The sequence below is a fragment of the Nicotiana attenuata genome, unplaced genomic scaffold (assembly GCF_001879085.1).
Source record: "Nicotiana attenuata strain UT unplaced genomic scaffold, NIATTr2, whole genome shotgun sequence".
Lineage (NCBI taxonomy): Eukaryota > Viridiplantae > Streptophyta > Magnoliopsida > Solanales > Solanaceae > Nicotiana > Nicotiana attenuata.
In genome coordinates this window covers 59,772-65,777 of record NW_017674343.1, presented here as the reverse complement: position 1 = coordinate 65,777, position 6,006 = coordinate 59,772, and the positions used below count along the sequence as shown (strand labels likewise).

The window sequence follows — 6,006 nt, the reverse complement described above, 5'->3', positions numbered from 1 at the left end:
TTGGGTGTGAAAGAGAAAAAGATTGGCAAACTCAAAGCTAGAAGAGGCAAAGGGAGGGTCAAGGGGGAGTAGTGTAGCAAGAAATGCTGAATGTAATATACATTAAAATCCTTTTTTTGCATGACTGTTCAGTACATGATGTTTGTTTATGTTCTAGGTTTTTAGACAAGTAAATGTTGTGACAGTGCTACAGGTTTTTGGATCACACATTTACTTGTCTAATAGCAATGTTTTGTTGGGCTTAAATCTTGAAACAATGTAAATTTGCTACTCCATTAATGGCAATGTTCTTCTTGTCTATCTATAACAGATTTCAAGTTGTTATTGTGATAGTCTGTGCATGTGGAACTTTAGAAATGCAGAATTTAAATGTTAACAGAGAACCATGGGTAACAAACTTTATTTCATACCAAAATTTAAATGAAGATAATGCTAACAAACTTCATTTCATACCAAAAGAGAACCATTACAAATGCAGAATTACAAAAGGAAACATAATACATAAACATTACAAATGCAGAAAAAGGAAAAAAAATAGAAACTAATACATAAACATCTGCACTACATCATCTTGAAAACTAGTACTAACACAAAGACATAATACATAAACTTCAAACTTCATCAAAACATAATACATAAACTTCAAACTTCATCAAAACATAATACATAAACTTCAAACTTCTGCATCATAACATAACTACACCATAACATAACTACACTACATCATCTTGAAAACTAGTACTAACACAAAGACAATCCAAGAAAACACAATAAACAACTTCATATTTTGTAGTTGAGCCTCCATCCTAGCAACCTTCTGTAATTTTGCTGAATTAATTCCCTCGACCTCTTCCATTATTTTCTCCATTTTCAGTCTTTCAGCAGAAACAACAACTTCCAAGTTAGCCACCATCTTCTTCAGATAATTTCTTTCAACTTCCACTGACTTCAGTGAAGTATTCAAGTTATGGATTAGCATCGTCACATGTGGTGGCATCTCTTCATCCCGTCATTCCCACAAACCACAAGAAGAGGCCTCGTCAAAACGAGGGCATTTGTAGAATCGACGACCACCGTTCAGTTGAGTCTTAGCCACAAAATGATTTGCAGTTAAACCACAACCACAAAGACGCGACGAACCAGAAGAGACAGAATTTTCAGACATTTCGAAGGGAAAAGACAAGATTTAATTAGTTGTAAAAGAGAAATTTTGGGGAAGAAGAAAGGGGAATAGAGGAACTGATGACCTATGTTCTAAATTGGGGAAGAAAACGAGTAAAAATGTGGGTTTAGGGTTAAAATACCGACCCATAGGTAAAAGAAATGGGTCGGATCGGTTTAATGGGTAAAAAAAATACCCAAAGATAATGTTAGCCCCTCTGATCCACGTGGACAAATGAAAAAAGGCCACATCAGTTAATGAGATGCACACATGGAATTCCGTTAGTCGCAGGGGTAAATTTGATATTAGAAATAACTTCCTATATATTTTCAAACGGATAGATGGACGGGGGGCTTTTATAAACCATTTACCATACGGTAGGAATACTTTTGGCCCTTTTCCGAAGTTAAAATAAAAACTTTTTCTTATGTCAATAATTTTTGTTTCATTTCCATGGCGATAATAACGCATTAGGGTCTATGTATATGAAGGCTGAAAAAGAAAAAAAGCTATGGATCTCTCTTTTTCTGGTTGTGTACCTAGGCATTGTTGCCCTGTTGTTTGGGGATGCTGTTGCTGTTGAGCAAGCTCATCCCGAGGACAACATTCTTGTCGGGACTCTCATGATGCTTTCTGCTATTTTGGTGGCGGTTTACTTTTATGAGAATGGGGAGATACCAGTTCTAGAAAATAGGAAGTATGCTAAGTATTGCAACTTAGTTGGCCCAGTTTTACTTTTCTTGGTTGTTCTTTCACTGGACGCTAGACAGCCTGCCGGTGATTGTATCTATTGGGCAGTACTCTTTGCACCGGTGGGCTCATTTTCCCTCGTCATGATGTTGAGGCCCGTCAGCACTGACATGTGATCATTTTATCCGTTATGTGCACTTAGCTTTACTATCTCGCTGAGAGATTATCACTATTCTTGGAGGACTTGGGTTGCCACGGCAGTGTCCATTTTCCTTATGTTTACCAGAGCCCATATGGAGACTAGGGCTATTTTCGCTATTGCTGCGAGGTATTGACATTGCTTAAATGAATCTATGTGTTTCTTTTATATTTTGAGTTAGTGTTAAATTTTTGTTTTGTTAATAATTATATTTTGAGTTAGTGTTAAATTTTTGTTTTGTTAATAATGTAGGAAGAAGGCCCTTCGTGATGCTGTTGAGACTTATACCGCTGATGCTTAGTGGAGTTGTTTAGGTCACTACTTAAAAATTGCCAATTTTCAAATTTGTCAATTGGTTTCCATCGTTCTTATTATTTTGGTTGGTGGGATAGGTACCCCTGAATTTTCTTTTGTAGTACTGTGATACTTTAAGACTTTTGAAGGTCGGTAATATGGCAATGGTTCGGTAGTGATAAAGTTGTTACGTAGAAGTTGTAGAACAACTTGATTGTGTTAATTCCACTCTATTACTGCTCTTTTAAAGGATGCATGATGTCTCGTTTTTATGGTCGCAAACACGTTTCCTTGGTAGGTTATCACACTTATGATAAAACATGTGATTTTCAATGACGTCTTAAAAACATGTGATTTTCAATGACGTGCTGTAAAATGGTGGTTATAGGTTAAATTCTCACTGCAAGCAAATAAAATACTAGTAGATTGACTGTTTAAGTTCAGGTCTCTATCTACGTATTATAAGAAAAAGTTAAAATAAATGTGTGAATCAAAGACTCATCACATGACGAAATTAGCCCTCTAACAAACTCCTTTATATCAGCAAGGCAACTGCTCCAACTCCTTTTTATGATGTGCAGGTAATTCAGGAGCACAATATGTCATGTATCTATAGAAAGATAAACCAAAGCAGAAGCTCAAAGCCAAAGCTCTAACTAACAATTCTACGTTCAACATGTAACCAACAACCTGCATTACTAATCCCACCAATACGTCTATTCCTCCAATATCATATGCTACGTGAAGGAAGTGGGCATAGGTATAAAAATATGTGGTGCAGCATAGTACTAGATTGAGATACCCGTAATTGAACTCCAAAAAGTGATGCAAGGCTGCTGCAGTTATCATAGGAATGACCTCAATCATAAATTTCACCTTGGCTCCAATTAACTGAAAAGGCATGTCGCGATGCCAATAAACAACAGTGAGCAGCGCAACAGTATGAATAATGCTGCCACACGGTATGAACATTATGTTGAGAATAAGGAAGATCGTGTAAACTTTTGGATCACCCGTTAATTTGAAGAATGCAGCAATCATGCAGAGCAAGGGAATGTTACTAAAAAGAATCCACCATATGTCATTACGCTCTCTGAGAAGCCATGAAAGAAACACGAGAAAAACATATTCAGCATCTCAAAGGAAGTTACCAAAACACAAAACCGAGCACACCAACACAATGAACAAGCACAAAGGGCAACTTTACACCAAGAAAATCACCACTACAAACTCTAAAGATAGCAACTTCTTGTCTCCAAAGTATCAGCAAAGAAATTTTGGCATTCATCTGCCATCCAAGCTAGAAAAATACCGTATAAAGCTCTGAGCATGGTTAACCAGGATGTTTAGTGAATATCTTTGCTATTGTAGCATGTCAAAACTGCAAAAGTATAAAGTGGGCTAGAAATAACAACGAATCGTCTAACTCTTCATAAGTGAGGTAGGAATAGATTGTACCACCTGACAGAAATTTATTTTAAAAAAGAACTTCAAAGGAAATCCTACAACTGAACGACTACGGCAGAAGCATGCACCAACCTGATACACTATAACACACTGACTACAATGTCAAACTAATGCATTCCTTAAGTTCCAGCTACCTAGTACAATCTGAAATTTGCCCAATAGTGTAGTAGAGAAGTGTGTTTGTAAACCCCACCCCGCCCCACTTCAGTTTGCTACTGAACTGACTAATTCCAGTATCAGCCATAATAAATGTATCTTCTTATCTTAAAAAGCACAATTTCAAAGACTAGGATTCATGGTACGCCCAGTAGTAGTAAGATTACCAAATTAACTATCTGTTGGTATGTGATATATATCAAAATTTCAAGTCAAGAAGGCCAATCTTTAGGTAAAAAAGACTTACTACCACCGGTCGATGGAACATGGTCTGCATCTGGAAACACCCTCTTAATCTTATTGAAAATGGAAACCACAGTCTTCAAGCTCTGCCTACCCTTCTGACAGGTAACGGTTGCAATGTCGAAGTACAGGCTGCGGGGAGGGTCACACAGAGGGAGAACATCTTCCATCTGACTGCAGTTAGATAGATACAACTTTCACAGATTTTAACTGCTGCAAACCCCGATGCGCTAAGCTCCCGTGCGGAGAAGGGAGTGGTCTGTTGTATGCAGCAATTAAATACTACTGCAAACAAACAATAAAAATAAGATAGATGCCGAATAAGGGGCAAACAACCAGGGGCGGACCTAGCGTATTATCAACCGGTTCAATTGAACCCATAACTTTTGATTCCGAGTAAAAATTTACATGTAAAAATTTATTAAAATTGCAAAAATAGTAGATATGAACCATAACTTTAAAAATATAATGGGTTCAATAATAAAAAGTTTAAAAGCTAAACCCATAGGATTTAAATCCTGGATCCGCCTCTGCATACAACATCACCAATCACCAATTTTTTTTATTTTTTATTTTGATTTGCACCGGGTGTCCGAGTCTCTATGAGCCTCGACTAATCCCGGGGGTGCACAGGCCCTCGGCAAGGAGTTTCCCGCAAGTGCACCACGGTTAATTCAGGTTTTACCTAGTCCGATGACCCTCAGAAATTGTTTGCACCCAGTATCAAACAAATTAACTTCCAATTACCAACAACCGTAAAAAAAAAAAAAAAAAAAATCCAAACTTTGGAACATGCTAAACAAATTACCAAAAAAAATAAAATAAAAATAGGAACCAAAGGTTGTATTTTGAATGTAAAACAAAAAAGTTGAAAGTAGTCATCCGAAAATTTATAGCATAGCATAGAACCAATGATACCACTTCGGAATATCTATTGTAGGGTACAATTAATTCTTATAATTGAACAACATGTTACAGAAATTATACAAATTGCAAAACTATGATTTATTTATTTATTTATATAAAGATAACGAATAGAAATTGCAGAAACCATGAACCAAGGTTGAACATTTTATTTCTTTCAATTTTGTGTTCGTTTAGTGTTCAAAGACTGAAAATTTTGCTTGGACAAACAGAAAAATCATACAAATTGCAACCCAAAAAAAAAAAAAAAAAAAAACCTAAACTAGTATATTGAATTACTTACCTGTGTCCTGTCTAAACCATACAAACCCAGCAATCTGCAACAGTTGAGAATGTTAAAACTTAAAAGAAGGCCGTTTAGTCTTCTTTTTTTCCGGTTCTGTTTTCGCAAAGGTTGTAATAAAGTGTAAAAAAAGATAGTTAGATTAGTAACATGGGTTCAGATTTAAATAGAAGTGAAACGTGTCACCCTATGAAGCTGGAACAATTTTGGATTCGGATTAAATAGAAGTGAACATGTAATTCAACTCCACTTGGGATAACAAGACAAAATAGTCATTCTCTTAAGCCTTTCTTTGACAGGGTGAAATAAAAAATAGTAAAAGTTTTATGTATTACAAAAATCATATTTTTTCTTTTGGATTTTTACCTTCCTATACACAATATGAAATTTTATTACCTTCCCTATTCAAATTTCAATTTAATTATATGGACATATATAATTTATTAATTATATACAAATAAATTTTAAATGATTCCTTTATATTAAGAATTAAATAGGGAATATAATTTATTTCCTTATCCTTTTACATTTGCCAACTCTTTCTCTCTCTCTTCGTCTCTCTACTCTCCTTCTCTATTCCTCCCCCCC

At 35.7% G+C, this 6,006-nt stretch overlaps 1 long non-coding RNA gene across 3 annotated transcripts; it reads right to left on the bottom strand.

The window, feature by feature from the left end:
- Window positions 1-2,771: 2,771 nt before the first annotated feature.
- Window positions 2,772-5,610, bottom strand: LOC109218465. Of its 3 annotated transcripts, none has more exons than XR_002066765.1 (3): window positions 5,419-5,610; window positions 4,216-4,496; window positions 2,772-3,726 (listed from the first exon to the last, which is right to left on the bottom strand). It is a non-coding gene; the product is annotated as an uncharacterized LOC109218465 (long non-coding RNA). The 3 variants fall into 3 exon arrangements; XR_002066764.1 differs by having other exon boundaries at window positions 2,772-3,438; window positions 5,419-5,609; XR_002066766.1 differs by having other exon boundaries at window positions 2,772-3,438; window positions 4,216-4,493; window positions 5,419-5,609.
- Window positions 5,611-6,006: the final 396 nt, after the last annotated feature.